Genomic DNA, 8,136 nt, shown 5'->3' with positions numbered 1-8,136 from the left:
AAATAAATAAATAAATTTAAATTTTTTTCTCCATAGAGATCATATACATTGTTTATTCAGTTAAATTCGTACTTTATAGTTTTGATTATTAGTAGGAACAGCATCACAGAATGTTACATTTTTAGTTAGCTATTGCTGATGCAGAGGAACATTGCTGATCTTTGTAAATGAATCTTGTATCTGACATTCCTGTGAAATCCTTATTAGATCTATAGTTTTTCTGTTAATTCAGTTGGGATTATTTCATCCGGAAAAAAAAAAGAGAGAGAGAGAGAGATACTTACCTGTCAGGAGAGTGGTTTTCCCAGGGCAAGACTTATCCATTTCACTCTGGATGTGCTGCTTTCTCCAAATGTGGGAAACTTGACTGCATAATTTGTGGTAGCGGCAGACTGCATTAGCACTCTCCCATCCCTGTGCCACCACACGACAAAAAAAAAAAAAAAAAAAANAAAAAAAAAAAAGGAGAGGGGAGAAGAAGGAAAGAAAGAGAAAAGAAAAAAAATTGATACTTTCTCTGAAGCAGATAGGGAGAAACCAATAATCTAGTAACCTGTATGTAGCAAGAAGAACAGAGAATTGAACACTTGTGGAACACACTATAATAATCAGCTGGTCTGGGATGCCTGGGTGGCTTCATCGGTTAAGCATCTGCTTTCAGCTTACGTCATGATCCCAGGGTCCTGGAATTGAGTCCTGCATCGGGCTCCCTGCTCATCTGGGAACCTGCTTCTCCCCCCTTCTCTTTCAAATAAATAAATAAATAAATAAATAAATAAATAAATAAATAAATAATCTTTAAAAAAAATAATCAGCTGGGCTGTTTAATGGCACAGGTAATTTCTGCTTTGCGTTTATATTGGTCAACTTATTCAATTCTGTCTAATACCTATAATTACTTTTGGCTTCCTTATTCATATGCTTAGTCCTTTTTGCCCTACATAATTATGAATTTCAGAAATGTATTGTTATAAAAGGTTAGAAACACTTGTACTGCCTCATCTTGGTGAGCAGAGCAGTAATCAATATTCTGTGGCCTTCTTTGAATAGCCGTACTTAATAACTCTGAACATTCTCACCAGTACTCACAATGAAGAAAAAATTTAAGCATATGTATTAGAGGAGGAGAAAATCTCTTAAGTAGTTTTCTAAATGATGACCAAAAATAGCTAAGTCAAAGTGATCATTTTTGCCTGATGATTCAAATTTCTTGCTTAATAAGAGCTTCAAGAAATTAGTTGCATCAAAATATACACACCATTCCCTAAATCAACAATAGCTACAAAATAAAATTATGTTCCATTGTAACAAACTTGGACAAAGTTTCCATGTGTCTGTAGAATCTGGAAATTTCCCAAAATAGTCACAAGAAACCTAGATGCCTTTAGAAACAAATTCCTGAAAATGATCTTATCAATTGGACTGAAAATTTCTTCACCACCTAAAAAATCCAAGAAATCACTTGACCAAAAAGTAGTTTCTACCAGAATAAAAGGATAGCACTTGGCAAAATTTAAGTATGTGTATTTTAATTTTTATAATAAAAAATTATTATTAAAAAAATTGGGTTTTGGGGGCACCTGGGTGGCTCAGTTGGTTAAGTGTCTGCCTTCAGCTCAGGTCATGATCAGGTCCTGGGATCAAGGCTTGTATAGGGCTCCCGGCTGAGCCTGCTTCTCCCTCTCCCTCTGTCCCTCCCCCACCTCATGCTCTCTCTCTCGCTCTCTCTCTCAAATAAATAAATAAAAACTTTTTTAAAAATAAAATAAAAAATAAAAAATTGGGTTTTTCAAAGAAAGCTACATGCCCAACGTAGGGCTTGAACTTAACCCTGAGATCAANCAGGTCCTGGGATCAAGGCTTGTATAGGGCTCCCGGCTGAGCCTGCTTCTCCCTCTCCCTCTGTCCCTCCCCCACCTCATGCTCTCTCTCTCGCTCTCTCTCTCAAATAAATAAATAAAAACTTTTTAAAAAATAAAATAAAAAATTGGGTTTTTCAAAGAAAGCTACATGCCCAACGTAGGGCTTGAACTTAACCCTGAGATCAAGAGTCACATGCTCTACTGACTGAGCCAGCCGGTATCCTAAGCATATGTATTTTAAACAGCGTGAATTGGATTTCTACATAAAGTTTTTTGTCAGCTAAATTAAATTCAGAGCTAAGGCATAAAAAGAAACACTAAGACTAGCTCTTATTAAAGAGGACAGACTCCTCTGTATCCATTAAGTGGGACAGAGAGACAAATGTATAACAATGGGATAATCTTAGCTGCCCTTAGTAGAGTAGGACTCAAAGTAAAATATAATGGCTTAGCAAGGAGGGAGAAAATCATAATAGAAACATCTTTTTGAAAGTGATCATGTGTAATTCTAACAGGAAACATGAGAACATGAGGTTTAATGGAAACGTTTTTCAAACAGAACAGTAGAGTAGTGACTTAATGTAGGTCATCATTAAAGGCGGCGGAGCTGTCGATGGTATTGTTAACTCATTCTACTTTGTTCATATCTCTATGAAAACACAAATTCACCCTATGTCATAATCTTGAGCAATTGGCAGTCAGAAATTATCTCTTTCTCTCCTGTTTTGTTTGTTTTAAAATTTCCTGCATCCAGCATGGTACAGAGGTGTACAGTAGATGTTCAGTCTTGGAAATGCTTTGTGTTTTAAAGTAATGTGATGATATGATTTAGGACTTTGCACTATTTCTAGATGTACTCATTATCACCGGGTTTGTCTAATAGGAATATGACTTACTCTGCTTGAGCCACAATACCCTGCATTAGTTCAGTCTAGACCAATTATTCTAACCTCCGACTTGGACTTTTAACTCTGCCAGATGCTATTTGACAGTAGATTCTCCAATACTGAAAACCTTGCCACGCGTACATTGTGTAGTTGTGTAATTACAGCTTTCTAGTACTCAGTATGGTATTATTAGCTCAAGCTGTAGCTCATTTAGTGTACATAATTACAGCACACTCAGCAGTGAGCATTGACCTACAAAAGGGGGGTGGTGGTGGTTTCTCGTGCTATTTTTTTTATCTACTTCAGTTGACAATATATGTAGTTATTACTAAAACTCCCAGTTTTGAGAAAGTTTGATATACTACATTTTCATGTATCTTTGGAATATCTAACATCACACTGATATTTTTTTTTTAAAGATTTTATTTATTTATGCAACAGAGATAGAGACAGCCAGCGAGAGAGGGAACACAAGCAGGGGGAGTGGGAGAGGAAGAAGCAGACTCATAGCGGAGGCCTGATATGGGGCTCGATCCCATAATGCCGGGATCACGCCCTGAGCCGAAGGCAGACGCTTAACCGCCGTGCCACCCAGGCGCCCCCACACTGATATTTTAGAGCTATTATTTCTGCTAATGATTATTGAATATTAATATTATTTGAATCACGCTTTAATTTTTTAAATTCTTTCTTCTGGTAGGTGCCTGGTGGAAAACACCAAGGGACCAAATGATACAAAAGAGTGCAAGTCTTAAAGAAATGTTCTGCTGGAGAGTTATTATTTGTTAAATTTTTATAGTGCCTAGGGCATAGTCACACTTTGAGAAATGACACTTTCTTGTTATCATTCTATTTACATATTAAAGGTTCAAATATCCCTCTTTAAGAGGCACAGGAGTTAGCTCTTAAGCAAATGGTAGTCATAGGTGTATTCGCATAGGGATTGGGATTGTTCTGGACAGGAGGTATTAAGTCTTGGAGGAATTTGGGAGTGGCAAGAAGGAAGTTTCTGTCGTCTGGACCTTTCCTCTCGGACTAGCTTCACATCTTTTCTACTGTGTCACTATTACACATCTCAGCAGAACTACTTCTCCTTTGCCTCCACGTTCCTCAAGGATTTACTTGCATTACAAGAAAGGTTAGGAGCTTAACCCCAACATACAGCACTTAACTGAAATTCACAATATCAATAATTGAAGAACTTTAATTTTTAAAAAAGATGTCCTGAAGACCGTTCTTTTACCTTTCCTTAACTGAATTGTCATAAATAACAAGAGCTAATGCTTTTGCACATTATTTCACACTTGTAAATCTCTGTGAAACTTGAGAAGAAATCACTTTAAGTGTGCAGTATATTTTCCACTTTATTCAAGCACTCAATATTTTAATTCAAAGAAACTGATTTTTAAGAAAGAAGCTTCAGTTTTCAAACTATTCATAATTTACATTTTAATTGGAATTTTAAATATCCTGAAGGTGAAAGCCATGGCTGCTTCAATATTAAAGACCTCTTTCCATTTTCAAATACACATAAAAGTAATTTTCATTTATGTGGTTGAAAGTTCACATGCTAATGTAGGCAGGAGAATTGATTTTAATTCCATAAAAGTCTTTTTGGTATTATGTAAAAAGATTCTTACCAGCATAATCAATTAACAGAGTTATAAAGAGCTTTTATTTTATGTGGGCATTTTTCAGACTGTGGTTTGACCAATAACACACACACACACACACACACACACACACACACACACACACACTTTTCTTTATGCTAAACCATGTTATAATATAGTTCTACTTAAAGCATCTTGACATTTCCTTTATAATGGTCTTGTGACCATTATAGAACCAAATGACTATCAGGAAATTCAGTGATAAATACATAAACAAAATGGGCCTCTCTTGATAGATGCCAATAAAGTACAGATATGTTAGAGATGTCTGAGATCATTTGGACTAGCATTGTCATTTACAAACAAAGGCTCAGAGACATCAACCTAACTTGTAACACTCACGCTGTCTCTAAAGGTAAAGTCTGATCATCATCATCATCATCATCAAAGAGATAGCTAAAAGGAAAATCAACTAGTCATTTGCAGAAAGAACTACTCCTACCATGTTCATGTAGACACACGCAGTATAGTCTCTAATGATTAAGGTCTACTGTCTCAAAATGTTTAATGAGAATACTTGGGGTCAACATATCAGCCTGAAATTTATTAGAAATGTTTTACAGGAAACATATATATTAGATGCCATGAATGATTTTTAAAGTTAATAAAAAGAAGAAGGGAGGGAAGCAGGGAGGGGAGGAAGGAGGAAGGAAAGGTAAAAGCAATGCCTGTCTTCCAAAAACTTATTTTTACTCGGAAAGAAGGTATTGCTTTGTTTAGCCTCTATAAACTTTTTGATATTATACCTGTCTCTGCCATTAAATGAAAAGCTCTTCAAGGGCAGAGAACTTATCTTTGTTTACTGATTTACCTCCCAGAATAAGTACCTTCCGTTAATAGCATTTGCTCAGTAAATGCTTCTTGAAATGAATTCTGTTACTATTATGGTGCATCCAAACACCAATGATAGAAGGAAACCTTCATCCTTTATATATTATTTCAGCCTCGTTAATGTACATCCAACACATCTTTTCATAAACAATAATCTTTTTTATATTATCTTATATTCTATTACCTTATATTATTATTTTATATTATCTTATATTATTTTTTAATATTATCTTTTATAGTTTGTACAAGTGAGTGAAAATACTTGAGGGAAAAGTCAATGATGAAATAATGACTGAATTAGAAATACCCTCATTGACACTCTTAGTCATTTAATTGTGATTTTATAGGTAAACGAGTAATCTCAGTTGAAGATGAATGCTTTGATTCTGCATGCCTTTATTAGCTTACACCAGGTTGAGAGAGAAAATATCTAAGTGAAAGGCAAGGAAGGGTGTTATAAATTGCATGAGGCCCCTGAAGAGAGATGATTCATTGATAGGCATTTGGTGGAGTTTGGTTATCAAAAAGGGGGCTCTATTAGGAATCAGTCAAAGAAAGAACAGGAGCAAAGACACAGAGGTGAAAGGGTCAGGTTTGTGATATAGCAACGTATATGATTTTTTATTAGCATAATAAATGACTCAATGGAGCGACAGACCTAATAACTTCTGAAATTGCCAAATTATGCTGTGAATGATATTTTAAGATTTCTGGAACAACTGGAATGTGATATGTAAATAGGTGTAATTTCTGTTGACAAATTCATAGGAACTGTTAAGACTGCTGTTGTTTCATTCATAATTGAAGGAAATCTGAATTTAATTAGAGATAAATGAAAATAAAGATGTCATTTTTTTTCTCATCTAGGTTCATGGACCCCTGAAATGAATGCACAGTTATCCTTGGCTCATGCCTTCTTTTCACCCACACTGTGTAAGGACTATAAGGACCATTCTGTACCATTCAAAAGAACAAATTATGCTCAGTGGGTTCATGTTATAAGAAAGACAGATTTCTACCTGAAACTAATACAACACTGTATGTTAACTACACTGGAATTTAAAAAAAAAAAAAAAAGCCCACACCAACCAGTAAAAGCATTTGAGTAACAATGTGTTTCATTTCCAATGACTATTTTAGAAATAAATACCAGGATTATATAACTGCCCCCCCCCAAAAAGACAGATTTCAGTTCATCATAATGGAGAGTCTCTCAACAATTAAAAATCCTCAAAAATAATAAACCACTACAAACTTCAAATAGGTTGAATATGATTGAATAGGATTTCTGTATTGGAAATGAAATTGGGTCCCAATTTCATAAGATTTAAGGAGAACGATGTTTTCTAGAGACGTGCAATGCAGAAGGTCTGGTAACATTTGCCAGGCATGGTACTTTACATTCATCAACTCATTCTTTTTTTTTTTTTTCCTGAGAGACAGAGAAAGAGAGAGAGCACACGCATGGGGAGGGGCAGAGGAAGAAGGAGAGAGAGAATCCCAAGCAGGCCCCACGTCCAGCATGGAGCCTGACTCAGGGCTTGATCTCACCACCCTGAGATCATGGCCTAAACTGAAACAAGAGTCAGACACTCAACAGACTGAGCCACCTAGGCACCCCACAACTCATTCAATTCTAACAGAATACTGGGAAATAGGCATTATCTCATGAATTTTCAAATATCTTGGCCAGGCCAAAAATCTAAGACGTAAAATTCAAATCAAGGTCTCCCAGGCCCCAAAGGTTAGTAGTTTCCATCTGAAAACTGGAGTTAATAACATGTACTTCTAGAGTTGTTATGAAGACTTCAAAAAATAATATATGACAAGTGCATATGCCAGATGATCACGGATAATAATATTTTAGGTGCTTTATGTGTATACGTTCATTTCATCTTCACAGCAACTCTATGAGGTAGATATTATCATCCCCATTTTACAGAAGAGAACACAGAAACACTAGGATGTTGAACAGCTTGCCAAAAGTTATACAAGCAGTAATTGGATTTGAACCCAGAAAGTCTGACTCCAGATTCCAAGTTGGTAACTATGTTACAGGATTTCTATTCCTTTAGTGCCCATAGTTCTTGGTCACCCCACTTTGAAGAATGAAGAGGTGGACCAGATGAAGAGTGTTGGGTAGCAAAGCAAAGTTTACTGAGCAAGAGTACAAAGCTCCTAAAGAGGGAGGGGACCTGAGAGGGTTGCCCTTGGAGTGTCTAAGTTTAGGGGGTTTTATGAGCTCTTTTACAGAACCATCTTAAGCAATCAGTGTATGCTGAGTTATGCCAAACTGGTCTTTGATCACGTATCTGTCTACCTATTAGGTTAATGTTTATGTGCTAATTGCCTTTTTGGACTGACATCTGGGGGCTTATCTCTTAATTGCCCTTTGCTTGTGATAGTGACAAATGCTTTGTGGTTAACTGTTTTATTTTGGGATGTTTTGCAGAAGTCATTTCTGCAAAGGCTGCAAAGCAGAATGCTAGTGTGTTCCTGTCTTAGCTGCAAAACAGAATGTTAGTGCTGTTTTGTCTTAGCTGTCCCACCTCCATATTTTCTTGTTGGGAACCCTGGCCCTAATTACCTAATTCTCCAACTATCTCCTAACAACTACTATGCTATGCTAGCAGACATGGTGCTAAGCAATTTGTTTTATGTGTTTGCAAGATTTCTCTCCCCAACAAGACAGTTATTGTTCAAGGTTAAAAAATGGAAGTGCCTTAATAAAACTAGGCTTGTTTGGGACATATAAATTCAAAAGAGGCCTATAGCTTTTTATTTGTCACTGCACATCCCATAAATGTTCTGTACTGAAGATCTCAGACTGTCATCCTAACCTACATTTACTTTACATGCTAATATCTAAGCAGGATAGAGTTT

At 36.1% G+C, this 8,136-nt stretch overlaps 2 pseudogenes; one reads left to right on the top strand and one right to left on the bottom strand.

The window, feature by feature from the left end:
• LOC100484942 overlaps nt 1–8,136 on the bottom strand; it is a 62,455-nt pseudogene that overhangs the window by 27,801 nt on the left and 26,518 nt on the right.
• On the top strand, nt 277–411 carry LOC117796525 (annotated as a pseudogene).

The sequence above is a fragment of the Ailuropoda melanoleuca genome, chromosome 15, assembly GCF_002007445.2.
Source record: "Ailuropoda melanoleuca isolate Jingjing chromosome 15, ASM200744v2, whole genome shotgun sequence".
Classification (NCBI taxonomy): Eukaryota; Metazoa; Chordata; class Mammalia; order Carnivora; family Ursidae; genus Ailuropoda; species Ailuropoda melanoleuca.
This window is presented reverse-complemented; position numbering and strand designations above follow the sequence as displayed.